Consider the following 19,473-nt stretch of genomic DNA (forward strand, 5'->3'; position numbering starts at 1 on the left):
GGTCCTGAGTCACTATTTGGAAAGGAGTTTGCCTTGACAGGTGTCAGGCCCACAACACATGTGTGGGAGAAAGACTTGCAAGGTAGCTTATTTTTACCTGATAAAACCAATCACATGTTTGAGAAAATGATACATATTTTGTTTGGAGAAATAGATTTAGGTATGTATTGATTTTAAAATAATAAAAACCAAAAAAAATAAAATAAAATAATAAAAACCTAGAGTTATTGTAAGGTTTAGTGATTTAATTTGCAATAGAATCTCAGGATTGAAAGTAGTTTTAAAAGCTAAGTCATTCAATCTCTGCTCTGCTCTCACCCTAAATAAATCCCTTTCAAGCTTCCTTGGTTGATGATTATCCAGATTGCACTTGAAAACTTTGTTTAGTGAATGTTTGCTAGGTATCTGTTACATGCCCATCATTTTACCTGAAATTGCAGACTGACTTAAATACTATCCTTTCATTATAATCCCTTGCTAAAATCTGTCTTTTGTAATTTCTGCTTAAAGTTTGTATTGGGAATGATATGAAAAAAATGCCCTTTGATACAGGCTTATCTTGCAAATATTTAAATCAGTAATCACCAACATTCCCTCTCTCCTCTCCACCCCCTTCACTTCACCATATTATCTTTTCCACACTTAAAATATATCATGTTCTTTACTAGTCCTTGTATGGCCCCCTTTGGGCCTCCTTCCTGCTCAGTGTGGTTTGCTGATTTTACAAAGTGTTACCATCACTGCAGGCACTCTCCTTTCCACTTGGAAAGATTTGTCAATATGTCCATGGACACGTGTCAACATATCCATGGTGGTGCCCAGATCTGAATAGGTGAGGTATTAGTAGTATAGAAACAAAGTGAAGAGCACTCATATTTTAGATTTTTGTTACTACAATTTGATATCAAATTGCATTTGGTGCGGAGTGACAAACTGTATTATACTGCTGACAACTTACAGTCCAGCAAAATTTTGTTTTCCTTCCTGCTGGAAGCTGTTGAGCCATGGTTTCACTTTATACTACTTACTTTCTCGTTTTCATTGAGCCAAGTATAGAATACTATTAAATTTTATTTATTAGTTTTAAATTCCAGTTTTAGCTGTGCAATCTTTGTGACCGCTGATTCTGTCACAGAAGTTAATTTTGTGATTCTTCTCCTGGTTCTTATCACCCAAAATGATGAGCAAGCTTTCAATAACTCCATCTGGGTAATTTGCAAAACTTTTTAGAAAGTCCACCCCAAACTACCCCTTTGGTAGGCCCCAAAGGCCTACCATATTCTGTAAAACCTTCTAAAAAAGAGTGCTGAGTATGGCTACAATTATCCTAATTTATTTATTTTTTTAAGCAAACTATATACTTGTTTGTAGTTAAATGAGACTAAGCATAGAATCCTGACATTTTAGAGAAATACCTTAGAGATTAAGTCATTTAGTGGTTTCTCCACCTTGGACTCCTATTGGAATCACCTAGGGTTTTAATAAAAGCATTTAATGCTGTGATGCTCACATAGATCTGTTAAATTTCATTCTCTAGGGGTGAAGGGAGTACATCAGTTATTTTTAAAAGCTTCCTAGATGCATCTAATATGCAGCAAAGGTAGGGAAGATGATCTAGCTCAACCCTTGAAGGTGATGGAGATTCTTGGCCAAACCTCAGTCAGGCTCCTGAACCTTCTCCTAGTCCCATATCTATGCCCTTCCTTGTAAAGGAAGTCCCACCACCACCCTGCAATGCTTGATATCTAATCACTCTTGACTCCTGACCAGGATCCTCGTCTTCCACCACCCCCAGGTGATGTTTGATCACTCTGGCCTGCCTTCAGCAAGAATCCTTCTGCCTTAGCCAGAAGTCCCGCTTTCCCCTGATGTTACCTCTTAGGTAAACTCCACCTCCAGCTGACCTCCACCCTGCTCCACCAGCTATAAATTCCCACTGCCCGGGCTGTGTTCCAGGCCCTTCACTTGCAACATCCCCCTGCAGTGGTGCCTACACCTATTGCAATGGTCCTGAATAAGGCTTGCCTTACTGTGCTTTAATAGTGTCATCAAATAATCAAATAATTTTTCTTTTAGATGTTATTTCTATCACCACACAATACTTATAACCTATGCTTAGGTTACTGTATGAGGCTTTCAGTTAATTAGTGGAACAGTGTTAATTGAAAAATGTCTCATCAATCATCAAAATGGCAATCTAAATGAAATCTAAAGATTTCTGGATTAGATGAAAATTACCAACTTTTCCCTAGGTTGTTACATCCAGAGACTTGACCGGTGCTAAGGCAGCCCTGTTGGACCTAGTGTGATCACGCAGAAAAACAGTTCATCATTTTAGACAACTTTGATTCTGGTCAAGTTCCCACAGTCAATTGCTTCTTCTGCTTTAACTCCCAACACATGAGAACACAGTTTGAGAAATTTCATGATGTTCTCTTAGGTTATTAGTACAATGAGAAAGATCTTCCCTTAGTTCAACCTCCTTCCCATGTTGATGACAGATCACTTGGCCTCTTCTTGAGAATTTTGCAGGTTGCTCATCTGTGGATGAAATGCTTTTATTATCAGAATTTTCCGTATCTTGAGCTTATACTAGTTACTCTCTTAACCTCTTCCTGTTGGCTCTAGTTCTGCTTTCTGGAGGAACACAGACTAAGTTCAATGCCTTTTCCATGTGTTAGCAATGCAAATAGATTGTAATTTTCCGAAGTCTGCTCTCCAAAGTAAACATTTTAGGTTTTCGCAACCATCTCATCATCTTGTCCTCTGTGACTCCCTGCTTCTTTCTCTTAACATCACACTTCCCCGTGTGTCATCTGAGTAGGACATAGACTGCACCAGTGGTCCTGCTTGCCTCCTTTGGTCTGGTCACTGTACTTCTTGAAAGAACACCGAAGATTTTTATCTGTTTTTATAGGGGTCATATCACAGTGACTTAACAGAAAATACTAGATCAGTGGTTTTCAAACCAGGTTGCAAATTAAAATCAGCTGGTGAAGCTTTTAAAAAAATACTGATGCATGGAACATCTGGGTGTCTCAATTGGTTAAGCATCCAATTCTTGATTTCAGTTCAGGTCATGATCTCAGGGTTGTGAGATCAAGCACTGAATCTGGCTCCACACTTGGAGTCTGCTGGAGGAGATCCTCCCTCTTCCTCTCCTCTCTCTCTCTCTCTCTCTCTCTCTCTCTCTCTCAAATAAATAAATAAATAAATATTTAAAAAGAAATAAAATAAAAAATACTGATGCCTAATGTTCTGGTTCTAACCAAATAAGCCAGAATCTCTGAAGGTAAGGCCCACATACAGGTGTTCTTTAAAAGGGCTTCCGTGATTCTAATATGTAACAAGCATGTGTTTTGCTCTTAAATGAGGTTTCTCTCAACCTATGTGTAAATGCAATTTTAAAAATTTGAATGTAAATATCAGATTTTTGTTCTGTTCCAGTGTAATTATCTCTAATAATAGGATTCCCATAATTTCCAAATGTAATTTTATAAGGCCAATTTTCAACTAAATTAGAATATTAAAATTGCTATTGATGACCATAAAATGTTTAGAAAAGTTTGGAAAGGATTTTAAAAAGTATAAAGATTAATTCATTTCAATTTAGTATTGAAAAGTATTTCTTATCTTAATGAATTTATATACAATGTAATTTATATTGTGTATAAAAGCATCCTACCATCATAATGTACGAATAAACTTGGATGATGATCAATAGCAAATGACATGGCCCAGTAAGCGTAGGAGAAAAAAAAACGGTTTTCCAAATTCGAGGTCTTTCCAAATAAAACAAGCATTAATGCTATGCTAGTTGGCTGTCTATCTAAAACACTGGGTTGTAAGGCCTATCCAAATTAAACTACTCTTTATTCCTTTGACTTTTGATATCTTTCAGCTGTTAGAAGGAGCGTTCTTTTTAGAAAGTTTGGCAGCAGAAAACTTTCAGTCTGACACATCTGAAATTAACCACAGTATTGAGTAAGAGTTAAGAGGAACAACTGTAATTACTCAAATTTGCATCTCTGGGGCATTTGGCAAAGGCATTTTTTTTTTTTCAAACTTGTTAAGATTGCCTGAATATTACAGTGTAGTGAATGAGAATTTCACAAAAGTCAACGTTACTGGCCCTTTATTTGAAAAGCAAGGAGCAGCCCTCATGTAGCATCCCCGTTGTTCTGGGTACAGTGAGTACACCGTTGATGATGATGATGTACAACTTTGAAGGCATTAGTTCATAGGCTAAAGGATCATACAGGTATTTATAACATGTCATACCTATCTGTGAGATGAATTACAGAGACTCCGAAGGGATACAGTTTTGTTTTGGTTTCTGGTTTTATCTGAAGCAATAGTGTTAACAACTTAAATTGAAGATAAGAAAGGTCAAAAATATTTGTAGGAAGTGCTGAGAAGTTTACAGTAATTACACATAAAACTTACGTTACGCTCCCTTGATAGCCAAGTCAAGAGAAGAAACACAATGCTTATCTGTGTAGTGGCCTCTTTATATTGCCCATAAAGGCATTTCTCTCTCTCTCCCCAGCGACCCATCCTTTTATTTTTTTTTCTATTTCTGTATTTATTAGGCCTTCACCTAAAGATTCAGTCTTGCTTGATTTTAACTCAATTCTAATCTAATTCTAATGCTTCAGGGGGCCCCAAGTAGATCAAGTAGCAAGTTAACATTGATGCTTATTTTGCTTTGATTTTTTTTTTCCTTTCAGATCTGTTAATCAAGTTTCATTTTAAGCCTGTGGAGAAATCATATACTCCATTTGCTAGAACTGGATTTGTTTTGTTCCTTCTGTCTGAGTACCTTCTTAGATATCTTGATTTTCATTGCTCTTATCCTAAGACTGGGATCCTGTCAGGGACTAGGGATCAGTTTGTGCTTTAGAAAGATACCTGTTAGCCTTTGCCACGCAAAAGATTCATGGATCTGTGAGTCCCCTGGGCCCAGTTTAATGGGATTTTCTCTACAAATATCTTATTTCCCTCCCAGGCCTAGTGGGCTAATCCCAGCATGTGTTCTTTGTGGCACGCATAGGGGCATAAGAGGGCAAATGGAAACACAGAAGGCCTTTCAGGGTCTAGGTTTCAAACCAGCACATCGTAACTTCTGTCTTAGACTTCTGCCAAAGCAAGTCAGTGGCTGAATCCAGACTGAGGGGTGGAGAAATACATGTGGAACCTTTACGAGGAGGAACTGCAAAGTCGTGGCAGAGATTGTTGAAGCTGGTAAAATTGTTGAAAGGTATAAAGTGTTACTTCAATACATTAAAAATTGTGATTTCAGTTTTTACAATGAATCAATGTATTGCCAAATTATTATTTTGACAGTAGAGTGCTGTTTCACTTATCAATTCATTTCTTTCAACAGATGTTTGAGGGCCCAGTACAAATGCATCTGCTTTTTCTTTTGACTCACCACATAAACGTCACGTAATCTTGGGCAACTCAGTTAAAGGTTTGTTGTTGTTTTTTTTAACCTTTTCTGGTTTCGATGTATAATTCTGTAAGTTTTAACATATGTGTAAATTCCTGTAACCACCACTATCATAATTGGAATATGGAATAGCGGCATCACACCAAACAATTCCCTTTAGTCGCCCTTTTGGACTTAAAACCTCTCCCTGCTTCTAAATGTTGGCACCAACCAATCTCTTTTCCTTTCACGTAGTTTTTGCCTTTTCTAGATTGTTGTGTAAGTGGAATCATACAGCACGTAACCTTTAGAGATTGGCTTCTTTCCCTCGGTATAATGCCTTTGGGATTCATCAATAGCGTTTTGTATATAAATAGTTCCTTTTTATTGCTGAGTAGTCATCCCCTGTAAGGATGAATTACAGTTTTTTAACCCATTTGCTTTTCTAAGGTCATTTGGGTTGCTTCTAGTTTTAGGCGACTATGAATAAAACTCCTATAAATATTTATGTACATGTTTTGCATAACTGCAAGTTTACATTTCTCTAGAGTAATAGCTAAGAGTGGGATGGCTATATTATGTGGTAAGTATATAATACGTTTATGGTCAGAGTACATTTTTTTATGATTACTATTCTTTTAAGCCTGTTAAGGTTTGTGCTATGATCCGTGATGTGGTCTCTTAAGGTGAATGTTTCACGTAAGCATGAAAAGAATGAGTGCTCTGCTGTTGCTGGGTGAAGTGTTCTCTTGGCCCAATTGTTTCATGGTGTCATTCACTTCTATACCTTATGATTTTTTATCTACTAGTTCTATTGATGATTGAGAACGGAGTTTTGAAATCTCCAAGTACAGTTGTGGTTTCACATGCTTTTTTTGGTCAGTTATACCCATTTTTGCCTCATGTATTTTGAAGCTCGGTTGTTAGTTGCATATATTTAGCATTGTTACGTTTTGCTGATGTATTGACCTTTTTATCATGATGTAAGATCTCATTATTTCTGCAAATCTTCCTAGCTTCAGAGTTTACTTTGATAATAATATAACCAGTCCAGTTTTCCTCTGATTAGTCTATTAGTATCTTATGGCTTTTACTATCCTTTTTTGTTACTTGTATCATTATATTTAAAGTGGGTTTCTTATAGATCTCATATATTTGTTTCCCTCTTCTCAATCTGACAATTCTTTTAATTGGTATATTTAAACCATTTATCTTAAAAGTAGTTATTGATATGTTTAGAGTTAGGTCTACTATTTTATTGTTTGTTTTCTTTTGTCCCCTTTGTTTGCACCTTCTTTGGGGTTAATTAAATATTTTAAGTATCTCATTTTAATTTATCAATTAAATTTTGAATATATCCTTTTAAATATTTTCCCAGTCTTGCTCCAAGTATTACAATACTCATGCTTAAGTTTTCAGAGTCTTCTTATAATATTTGACTCTTCCTAGTTGAATGTAGAAATCTTACCACCAAATCTCCCTTTATGTTTTGATTATAATATTCATTAACTTTATGTTTATTGAACAACTTACCAATGTTATAATTATTTTTAAAGATTTTATTTATTTATTCATAGAGACAAAGAGAGAAAGAGAGAAGCAGAGACACAGGCAGAGGGAGAAGCAGGCTCCATGCAGGGAGCCCAACGTGGGACTCGATCCCAGGTCTCCAGGATCAGGCCCTGGGCCGAAGGCAGCACTAAACTGCTGCGCCATGGGGGCTACCCCAATGTTACAATTTTTACTTTCAACTATTTAAAGAATGTACACTCTATTTATGCAGACTTTTGCCATTTGCGTTGCTTTTCTTTTATTCCCAAAGTTCTGTTTCCTTCCGGTATCTTTTTCCTTTCACTTAAAGAAACGCCTTTTGCAATTCTTTTATAGCAGGTTTCTGCTGGTAATGAATCTCTTTAGTTTTTCGTTCATTTGATGATGTCTTTATTTCATTTTATTTTGTGAATAACAGTTATTTTTACTGGATAGAGAAGTCTAGGTTGACAGATCTTTTAGTACATCATTTTCGCTCAACTGCTTTCTTTGTGATGACAAATCTGCAGCCATTTAAATAGTTATTCCTCTATATGTAATACATTATTTTTCTTTGACTGCTCTCAAGATTTTTCTTTATCTTTGATTTTTGTTACTTGGATTATGAAGCGTGTGAATTTTAAAAAAATTATCTATCTATTATCTATCTATCTATCTATCTATCTATCTATCTATCTATCTATCTATCTATCTATCTATTAGTTTATCCTGTTTGGGGTTTGCTAGCTTCTTGACTCTGTAAGTTTATTTCTTTATCCAAATTTGGAAAGTTTTCAGGCATAATTTCTCTAAATATATTTTTTTTCTGCACAGCTACCTTTCTCTTCTTTTTCTAGAACTCTAATGACACAAATGTTAGACCTTTTTATATTGTCCTCGGTCTTAAGACTGTTCATTTTTTCTTTAAACTTTTCCCTCTCTATTGTCCAAACTGGATAATTTCTATTGATCGATCTCCAGGTTCATTAACTTTTTCCTCTATGGTCTCCATTCTGCTGTGTAGTTCATTCAGTGAATTTAAAAAAAAAAAAGTTAGTGGTTATATTTTTCAGTTCTAAAATTTATTTGGTTCCCCTTTAAAACTTCTATTTCTCTAATACAACTTTCTATCTTTCCATTTATTTTAAGAATGTTGTACATTTTTGAGCATTTTATGAAGGCTTCTTTAGAGTCTTTGATAAGTTATCATATGGATCATATTAATTGATAGCTGTTGATTTCTTTTCCATTGGCAATGTTTCAGATTTTCTTGATTCTTTTATAAGTTGAATAATTTGGAGTTGAATGCTAGGCATATTGAATATTAAGTTATGAGGGCCTGGGTCCTTATTAAATCCTATGGAGAATGTTTTGTTGTCTTTTTTTTTTTTTTTTTTTTTTTGCTTTAGCAGGTAGTTGAGCCAGTTAGGTACTGGCTGCAAAGTTTTGAATGCTTATGTGAACTGTGGTTCAAATGTCTATACAGTTTTTAAAACTTTTACTATGTTATTCAGCATTCTCCTGCATGTGTCCCATCTGGAGGCCAATCTGAGGCTTGGGTGGTTGTCTGCCTCTTACTTCAGTTCTCAAGGCTTTTCATATACTGTTTAGGTCAGATCTACTACTTAGCTCAGGATGGACCCAAAAGGTTCATATGAAAAGTTTTGGGGTCCTTTCCTTTCTACACTGTCTCCCTAGACTGGCTCCCAGGGTTCCTCCTTCCTAGTCCCCTGCTAGCCTCCTTACACTGAATATATGTCCTGTGCCTGCTTCTGCTTCCAGATGCAAATGGCAGGAAGATGGAAGGTAAAAATGAAGATTTTCCTCCTTGGTCCTTCACAGTTTCTCTGATTAGAGAGAAGGATTCTCCTCCCTTTGAGTATCTCCCTTGTTTCCATTGCTGCCCTACCACACAGTTGCAGCTTCAGGAGTGTGGCTTGCTGGAGATAAAGCTGAGAGAGAGAGAAAGAAAAAAAGAGCATGAAATTCCCCCCACAACTTCTCCTCCTTTTAGAGGCTCCACTTTCCAGTACAAAGACCAAAAAAAAAAAAAAAAAAAAAAAAAAAAAAGGTGGGGGGGAAGAATTTCTCTTGCAGCTCTTTTTGTCCATGCCTGCTACACTATTCTATTCTGGGACTTGTGCTGACTCAAAGACAAAAGATATGGGTGGAAAAAGAACAAAACAAGGAAACTTTCCACTGATTTCTTGTACTTTGTGTTTTGGTTTTCTTCCCCAAGTAACCTGCTCCTATTTACTTAGAATTGTCATAGAGCATTCACTCCACACATTCTTTTTGGTTGTATTCAGTTGGTGAGATAGAGTGGAGTTGCTTACTTCATCTACACCAGACCTGGAACCCTCAGTTAAGTTTTGTAAACTTTAGTTATTTGATCTTCAAGGTGGATGTGATTGATACTTGCCCTTTCTAATGCTTACGATATTTATAGAAATAAAACGAAATGGCATATTTGAAAGTGTCTCGTAAACTGTAAAGTACCTTATGACTGTGATGACAGTGATATATTGACCTTCTAATACTTATATGCAATTTGAAAACATTTTATTCTATTTCAACTTTATCACTTTTGGCGATTCCCTAAGCATATATGGCCATGTTAATAAATATTACAGTGCCTGAAAAGTTGAACCCATTTTTTAAAAAAGATTTTACTTATTTATTCATGAAGGACATAGAGAGAGGCAGAGACATGGGTAGAGGGAGAAGCAGGCTCCCCGTGGGGAACTGGATGCGGAACTTGATCCCAGGGCCCCAGGATCAGAACCTGGGCCAAAGGCAGACGCTTGACCACTGAGCCCCCCATGCATTCCCGGGAACCCATGTTTAACAAAGCTAAACAGGTATCCCTACAGCAGGAGGGACTCTACTAGAGTCTCTGAGAGGTTACTGTACATTTGAACTCCCAAGAAATAATTGAATAGATTATTATTCAGTTATTTTCTTTGCTATAGATCTTTTAAACAGAAATAAATACAGAACTGTATTTATAAGCACATTCTAGAAAACTCTTCTCTATGATATCTTTAACATGACTCTAAGAGTGTTATAAGCTTTGGCAAAACCTTTACTCCTCCTTTTTTTTTTTTTATTTTTATTTATTTATGATAGGCACACAGTGAGAGAGAGAGAGGCAGAGACACAGGCAGAGGGAGAAGCAGGCTCCATGCACCGGAAGCCTGACGTGGGATTCGATCCCGGATCTCCAGGATCGCGCCCTGGGCCAAAGGCAGGCGCCAAACCGCTGCGCCACCCAGGGATCCCTACTCCTCCTTTTAATTACTTATCAAACTGAAATCCTTACTCAGTGACAGATATGTAGCTATAGAAAGAAAAGATATTTGGGGAAACATGAGGCTTAGACACAAAACAATGTATATTTGGCTATCTTTCTGAAGTTTCATTCAAGGCTTTATTTTTCAAACTATGGTCTATAATGTGAGAGTAATTAGAAGATCCTCTTAGAATCTGGTCCTGCCATGAAAATCCAAGCTGTGTACTTGTACTATTTTTTATAGTAGAGATAAAGCCCAGGTGTTTAGAAAAGTGTGATCTGAATCCTTATTTACAACCCCTGCTTCTTTCAGTTAAAAAATAATTTTAAGAATTTAGGAACATAACACAATAGTAAGTTTTATGTATGTAACCTCATTTTTCTTGTTGTACTCCTATGTGTTTCCCATCTTTAATGGTCAAAAATGGACACAATTAAAAATCATTTTTCTCTTCCACTTTAAGTTTTTGTGTAAAAGTTTCTAGAAACAAAAAATTTAAGCAGAATCAATATTTAAAAAATGGAGACAGTATAGCGTTAGAAGAATTTGATATTTTGAAGTTAAAGTATGGATGTTAATTTATGAATCTACTGAAAAACCTCAAATTCACTACAAAGAGATCTAATTCTAGAAAAGGGTCATTAAAATGTCAGTCTGTTGATTTGTATGTATACTTTAAAAGGTAGCCAGTAGAGGGACTTATATTTACTGAAGACCTGAACATCGATCAAGAATCATCTTTTTAAAAGGTAATCATTATGCATTTTATCACATTATAATCCAGTTCTAATTACGGCCCTAATTCACCACTACTTCTCCCTAGAGAAATTTATCAGTCCCAAACGCTCGTAGTCTGTGCCACGCAGACAATACTGGGGTTTTCCATGGATGCATTTTGAGAGTACAGACTACCATGACTTACTAGTTTACAAGCCTAGGATAAATAAAGCATTGAGAACAGTAATTCAGACTTAACCACAGCAACAGCAAAGTCACATTTGGGGTCAAGTCTAGCTATATCTAGCATCTGACTAACATCTGGCTTGTGTTATTGAGAGATTGACTGTACTTTCTAAAGAACAGCATTTGATGAACACTAGCTTAAGGCACTCTGCAAACACACCACTTTATTTTTATTTAAACAATATACATACTTCATCTTAGTAAGAGCCAAAGCTTTGGGGAGAGGCTATCTGACAAAAGGCTAATGTATTCCATATTCATATGGAAGAATTTCATTTAAGATTGCAAGTTTTGGTGCCGACTTTGTGTCATCATCAAGCCACCCAGAATGTCAGATCATGAGCAGGTATAAACTTTGGCTGTCTAGGAGCCATTCAAATATCTCATCTCCTGCCACTATCAGAGCTGGAAAGTGGAAATATTCAATTTCTCAACCTTCCCTGGGTGGGACATCATATCAACCCTAGACTACTGACCTCTGGAGGAAAAATGTATATTGTGGGAAAATGGAATTTTAAAAGATTGTGGAGATGCCCTGGATTCCAGTAAAATTGTACCTCTATTTATCATGGAATAAAATATATGGAGTTTTAGTGTCTGAGAATTAGAGTCAGCAAGAAAAGATTGTATTTTCTTTGGGTAGTCAATATAGAGTTTTTTTTTTTAACAAAATCATTTCATAACTCTTTTTAAAATCTCATTTAGTTTTAGTCTGAAATCCTTGTCCGAAAGGTAATCATCTGTGACAGGAGACACAAGCTGTTTCAGAAAGCGGCTGCCTCAGAAAGCCAGGCGTGAGGAGTCGGAGCTGTTATGGTCACTCTCCAGGGCAGCCAAGGAAAAGTGCAGTGTACTTCAAGTCTAGTTTATTCCAGAGGTTTCCTGAGGAATCAGAAATCTGCGTGAGGCTAGGGGAGACTGTACCCTTTTTAGAAAACAGTAGGAAAATCCCAAGGAAATCTCTAATTGGGTGCTATTGACTGAATATTTGTGTGTCCCCAAAATTTGTAGGTTAAAAGCTAACCTCCCGTGTAATATTATTTGTTGGTGGGGCCTTTGCAAGGTGATGAGGTCATTGAGGATGGAGCCTCTGAATGATATTAGTCCCCTTGCAAAATGCTGAAGAGACAACAGGGAAGGCACAGGGCAAAGACAGCCGGCTAAGAACCAGGCTCTCACCAGACACTGAATCTGCTAGCACCCTGATCTCGGGCTTCCCTGTTTCCAGGGCCGTGAGAAATAAATGTTTGTTGCTTATGAGCCACCCGGTTGTTCGTATTTTGTTAGATCAGCCCAAATGGACAAAGACACCGAGGGGAGTGTACTTGGTAAGTTTTCACATGGACAGTGACTGAGGGATCCTGATTATTTTCTGTCAACTTCTGCCAATTGGGAAGGGAAGAGTGGGGTTTTGTGGATTAGAAATATTAATGGAGGCAGAACTTCTGATGTTTAGCAAAAGCATGTGGTTTCCCTAGCTCCTCAGGCCCTCTGCTGCTGAAGGAGGAATTCTGCTTGGACGTTTTTGAAGCTGTGTTCAGCTGCGGTAACCCCTGGACCTGTCAGAGTCTGGTTTCCTACACAGCGAACATGTACCAAGTATAAGGTTATGAAAGCAACATACTAGTTTAATCAAAGTTCACTAAGATGTTTATTAGTTAAATTGATATATGAGACAGTGATACTAACAACACGGTTGTTTTCTTTTTCTTTCTCTCTTTCTTTCTTTCTTTCTTTCTTTCTTTCTTTCTTTCTTTCTTTCTTTTTCTTTCTTTCTTTTTTTTTTTTTTTGAAGATTTTATTTATTTAATCATGAGAGATCCACAGAGAGGGGGAGAGAGGCACAGGTACAGGCAGAGGGAGAAGCAGGCTCCATGCAGGGAGCCCGACATGGGACTCGATCCCGGGTCTCCAGGATCTGGCCCTGGGCCGAAGGCGGCACTAAACCACTGAACCACCCAGGCTGCCCAACACAGTTGTTTTCTTTAAACATTTACTTACTGGGCATTTATGTTTAATTTGGGGCTTGGTAGAGGTAATTGCATTTAGTTAACTGAATAGAATATTTTTCGGTAATACAAAAAGAAAAAGATTTAATTGAGGTAAAATTAATATACAGCGAAATCCATAGATTTAAATATAAAATTTATAGAGCTTGGATATTTACATATACTCATATAATTTAGATGTAAAACATTTTCATCACCACAGAAATCCTTCCTAGTCAATCGCTGAATACTACCAGCTACTGAAGAGTAGTCTATTGTATGAATACATCATGATTTCTTTATTCACAGCTGATGGACATTTGATTATCTTCAGTTTTTAGCCACTAAGAATAAAGCTGCTAGAAACATTTTTGTACATTGTTTTGTGGAGATGTATTTTTCATTTTTCTTGGGTAAATACCCAGAAATGGAATTTCTATATCACAGAATAGGTCCATGTTCAATTGTATAAAAAATTGCCAGACTAACTTTCAAACCAATTTACCAATTTATACACTAGTAATGTATGAGAATTTCAGTTGTTCCAGATCCTTACTAATATTTGGTGGTATTAGTCTTCTTTATGTTAGCCATTCTGGTAGATATGTAATACTTTCTCATTGTGACTTTAATTTGCCTTTCTCCAATGACTAAAGATGTTGAACATCTTTTCTTATGTGTTCTTTGGTCATTTGTGTTTCTTTCTTTGTGAAGTTCCTGTAAAAGCCTTTTGCCCATTTTTAAATTGGGTTATATTCTTCTTATTGAGTTAGTGTTACTTATATGTAGAGTAAATATTTTCTTTCGATTCGTGACTTTCCTATTTAATTTATTAGTGAATAGAACAATTGTGGTAGCCTAATGAGCAGAAATTTAAAATTTTAATGAACAAAATTTTAAAATTTTTATAAAGTATATTGCATTAATTTTTAATGTTTCAATAGTTGATAGTTAAAAATACTCTATTTTAAATAGCTTAGAATCATTTTAGATTCTGCCTAGAAAAGTTTTGCCGAGCCCTAGTTTATGAAAATATTCTCTTATGCTTTCTTCCAGAAACTTATAATTTTAGTTTTTACATTTCAGTCTATGATTCATCTCAAACTAATTATTCTGTATGGTCTGAGATATGGGTTGAGGTTTATTTTCTCCCCCCAGACAATACTGATTCTTTTTTTTTTTTCACTATTTATTTTTAAGAAAGAGAATTTCTGGGTTGTCTACAACCCTTTCCTAATATAATGCTAATTAGATCACTTGCTGAAATGGGGTCTCAGATGAGCACGCAGCCATCCTAGAGCACAGCAGCCACTCAGTGCCAGCCAGCTAATGCAGTGCCAGAAAGCTGTCCCTGTGTGGTTCAATATTATAATTTTTGTTATTTTTTAAAAAACAGAAAGCCAAATATAAGTAAAATTATCTCATTTTTATTAGTTGGTAATTAATTTTCTTTTATCGCTCTATAGGCCAACATTGAACAAAGCGAGATCTAGTTTGTGAGGACAGTTTGCAAGCCCCTATCTAGACTTTGCAGTCACTGTGGCCTGAAGGTAATTGTCTCTACTTCATTGTAGTTACAAAGAAGTGATTAGGCTATCACAAGGAGTCTCTGCAAACAAAGCAGAGTCAATTTATCTTGGATACAAGGCCACAGACATCTAGACCTTGAAGAGGTGAAATTTGTCAAGTAAGTAATTCCCCAACTGGTTTGTCCAGTGAAAAAGAATTGTTTTATCTTATTGATATTGTTTCAGAGTACACTTTTCTGGAGTGAACAATTCCTCATTCCCTATTCACATTGTTTCTTATTAAACAAATGAGATCATAGAATCATTGGTGGTGGCTCAGAAATCACCAAAAATGCCTGAGGCCCTTTACAAATCATGAAACTAGAAATTCATTTATACATTTATTAATCAAATATCAGTTACTTATGGAATGCATACCCCATACCAAACCCATTTTAAGGATAGGAATTTAGCAGTTAGAAAACAAAAACCAAAAACCAGGTCCCTATCCTTACATAGTTTAATTTCAGGTTGTGATTAAGCCAGCACACCCACAACTATTCTCAGAAATCCTTATGACGTGCTCTCTCATTTTCATGTCTACTACTCTGCTGGCTTATCAGAGAAGCCTTCCCTAATTACAATGAATTACAAATTTATTCTTGCTCCAATTACACTGTATCTTGTTCCTTTTCATGGCACTTACCACCCTCTGACATCTATTTATTTGTTAATAGTTTTCCATTGAAATATAACCCATGAGAAAGAGAACTTGTTTGTTTGGGTTACTACTAAGAGTATCTAGAATAGCTCTTGGAATATAGTGAACACTCAATAAACCTCTTTTGAATAAAGGAATATATAATTGCATTGGAGTATTATAAGTTTTAAGATAAGGGAAATCTAGTATGCTAGTAAGACACATACAAAATATCAAGGGAAGTTTTCAAGAGAAGTTTTATCTAGGCTGAGTTGTGAAGAATGATAAATTAGATAATTTAGATCAAGGGGAGGGACTGAATGAAGTAGAATGGGGAAAAATAGTTCAAAGGATGCTGAAGACTTGCTAAGGGCAATCACATAGACCTTGTAAGCTATGTATGTCCTAGACTTTACCTTAAGAGCAATGGGGAATTACTGAGGTGTTTCAGCAGATGAGTGAATCCACATTACATTTTTTAAAGGTCATTCTGCCTACAGAAATGAATTAGTTGTAGGGGGGTTTTAAAAATGGAGAAGCAGATCCCAGTTAAGAAGAAATGGCAACAACCCAGGAAACATATGATGGTACCCTTCAATATGAATATGTAGAAGGTTTGGCAGATTATAAGCAAATGGGCATGCTGAACAAAACAAAAATGCATAATTGATTGGATACAGGGAAAAGGATGAGAGAGAAGAGCCAATACTTACAACCAGATTTTTGTCTTGGACAATTAATTGGATGGATGGTTCTGTCTCCTGGGACAAAAGCATGTTTGTATTCAGGGGAGGATAATGAGCTCATTGGGATATGCTGAATTTGAGGTACCTTTAAGGCAGTTAGATATATGAGCCTAAGTTCAAGAGAGAGGCTTTGCCTAAAAAAAGATAAATGGAGGAATCTTCAGGATAAAGGTAGTATTTCCCAGCATGGGGTTAGATGAGAACCACCGCTCCCCTCTTCTGACCCTAAGAAGATTATTAAATCATGAGATAAAGCAGTCTCCATGGGTTCAGGGTAATGACACAATCCAAGGAATTATGAGATTGGGGATCAAATCTCTCAACTAAGGGGAAGGCCCCATGTTTATAGTTATCCTACCAGGTTCTGTTGTTCCCACACAGCCTGGCCCCAGGCCACTCAATAGAAAAGCAAAGAAGAAAGAAAAGACTGCTACAGAGGTATGATAAAAGGTATTCTGAATTTGTAATGCTATTTCTGGAAACAAATTTGATTATTGGAAAGTTATGTCTTTACTAATAGTGGTAGAGAAAAATAATTCAAACCCAAATTACCTTGACCTTTATTTTCCTCCCTTCTTCAATTTTAATGGTCAACACAATGCATCTCCTCCCACCCAAAATGTTTGTTTTGTTGACTAAAGCTGTCAACAATAGCAGACAACTCTGAAGATTTGGATAAAAGAAATACAAAACACAGGAACTATGACTTATTAAATTCTATTGGTTGAATGCTCATGAAAGAATTTCCCATTTATGTGTAGCTCTGTATTGCTTTTATCAAAATCTATAGGTCCTTGAAGGAAGGCTTCGAATGACAGTAACCACATCAGTTACCCAGAGGAAAATAATGCTCTGGGTTCCAGGGATCACCAAGTCTTTTCCATTATTGTAAAATACTGCCTTCCTCAAATCTCTCATACATTAAAATAGTAAACATCTTTGGTATAAAAGAAGAAATGATATAAATATTTATAATTCCCTGTACTTGTGATTCCTAAAATAATCATGATTATGTGAGAATCTCTAGAAATCTACTAAGCTTCTGTGCAGAGCCAATTTTAGAGTGAAAAAAACAGACACATGTGGTGCTGAGTGATTGTAAGAGTGAGTTTTGACAGTGAAGGAGCTATAAGTTGTAGACACTTATTTTACATAATTACTTTTCAAATAGTGCCTTAAAATTTCTTTTTCCTGTATATCATTGAAGTGTATTGAAGGATCTCTTTCCTAAAAAATAGCTTTGGAGTCATATTTATAATTTAATAAAATAATATCACTCCTAATAGCATTAACTTCCTATTCATTCTGAGTAGGCAACTTTTCCCTCTCATGTTTTGTCATATTTTTGTACCTTTGGGCTTTTATAATCATCATTTTAGGGCAGCCTGGGGGGCCCAGCGGTTTAGTGCCGCCTTCAGCCCAGAGTCTGATCCTGGAGACCCGGGACGGAGTCCCACATCGGGATCCTTGAATGGAGCCTGTTTCTCCCTCTGCCTGTGTCTCTGCCTCTCTGCCTCTCTCTCTCTGTCTCTAATAGATAAAATATTAAAATATATATATATATATAATCATTTTATGTACCATCTTTATGCTTCTAACTACTTAGAACTTTGTTTCTTTCACAGAATCTTTGTCTCCAAAGTTTACCTGCATAAGTCAGAGTCTTAAAAAAAAAAAAAAAAAAAAAAAAAAAAAAAAAAAAAAAAAAAAAAAAAAAAAAAAAACCCTAAACTAAAACTTCTGTTGAATACTTATTCCTGGAATGGCTTTTATATTCATCTCAGCACCAACACACTGGAAATGCTTAGTGGAAGGAAAGAAAAGACATAGATTCCAAAACATTAGGTTCAGCCCAGAGTGAAGGATTCAATTGCACTGACTCTAACTCAGAACCTCCATAAAACATCCTGTTTAACCTTTTTTTCCAACTTGCCTCCCAGACTAAGAGATGATTTACTTGATGGACCAGAGCAACATTGGCTGTGGAGCTGGAGTTTATCTGGAAGCTTTTTAACCAAACTGCTAAGTTAAGGGAAGCACACAAGCAAGGTCACTGCCAGCTCTGAAGCAACATAAGAATTTCAGTGTGAATTTGTGAAAATATCTGAATCTGTACAGACCAGCCAAACACCAAGCTAGGAAAAAGGAAACCTGCATCCTAAGATAGTCTCTGCTCTTCCAGTAACTATGTGATCTTGATCAAGCTCTTCCCTTCTCGTGGATCAAGCTCTTTATCTCCTTGTCTCTGAAACGCTGCATGGGATCAGAGCTCTAGTGCCCCATAAATGTAATTTATTTGATTCACATGGTGCTCTTCCTTCCTCTCTCCCTCCCTCCTGCCCACCCTTCCTTCCTTCTTGCTTTTAAGCAAAGATTCTTGAGCATTTATTTTTTAGAAAAGATTTACTTTATTTATTTATTTATTTATTTATTTATTTATTTATTTATTTATTTATTTAGTATTGATTTATTTAGAGAGCATGAGGGTGGGGCAGAGAAAGAGGGAGAGAGAGAATCTCAAGCAGGCTCCCCACTGACTGTGGAGCCCGACACGAGGCTCACTCTCGCGACCCTGAGATCAGGACCTGAGCTGAAATCAAGAGTTGGACTCTTAACTGACTGAGTCACCCAGGTGTCCCAAAGATTCCTGAGCATTTAAAAAGTCCTCACAACAACAAGGGGATACCTCTATTCACCTACAAGAATGGCCAAAATCCAAAACACTGACAACACTAAATGCTGTTGAGGATGTGGAGTCACAGGACTACTCAGTCATTGCTGGTGGGATGCAAATTCACTCAGCCAATCTGGAAGAGAGTTTGGTGGTTCCTCACAAAACCTAATATATTCTTACCATACCATCCAGCAATTGGACTCCTTGGTATTGACCCAAAGGAGTTGAAGACACGTCCACACAAAAACCTACACATAGATATTTAAGCAGCTTTATTTATAATTGCCCACATTTGGAAGCAACCAAGATGCCCTTCAGTAGGTGAATGGATACATAAACTGCAGCCCATCCAGGAAATGAAATATCATTTAGTGCTAAAAAGAAATGAGCAATGAAGCCACGAAAAGACATAGAGGAATCTTAAACACATATCACCAGAGGAAAGAAGCTGATATCTAAAAAGGCTACATACGGTATGTTATGGACATAGATGACATTCTGGAAAAGGCACAACTACGGAGACAATAAAAAGATCAGTGGTTGTCCGGGTTGGAGGGAGGGAAGGATGAATAAATAGAGCACAGGATTTTGTCAGTGAAACTTCTCTGTACGATACTCTACAGTAGGTCATTACGCATCC

General features: G+C 36.5%; 1 long non-coding RNA gene across 5 annotated transcripts in view; it reads right to left on the reverse strand.

Annotated features, from left to right (window-relative positions):
- LOC144293760 (uncharacterized) overlaps positions 1 to 19,473 on the reverse strand; it is a 40,249-nt gene that overhangs the window by 4,039 nt on the left and 16,737 nt on the right. Inside the window, exon 4 of one of the 5 annotated variants that reach the window (XR_013361012.1) lies at positions 228 to 2,541. The exons of 1 other annotated variant lie outside the window; for it this stretch is intronic. This is a non-coding gene — a long non-coding RNA (uncharacterized LOC144293760). Of the gene's footprint in view, positions 1 to 227; positions 2,542 to 6,071; positions 8,914 to 11,827; positions 12,100 to 19,473 lie in introns of those variants that run through there. 3 more of the 5 variants (XR_013361009.1, XR_013361007.1, XR_013361008.1) reach the window with 3 other exon arrangements.

This window comes from Canis aureus, chromosome 22 (genome assembly GCF_053574225.1).
Source record: "Canis aureus isolate CA01 chromosome 22, VMU_Caureus_v.1.0, whole genome shotgun sequence".
NCBI classification, from domain to species: Eukaryota; Metazoa; Chordata; class Mammalia; order Carnivora; family Canidae; genus Canis; species Canis aureus.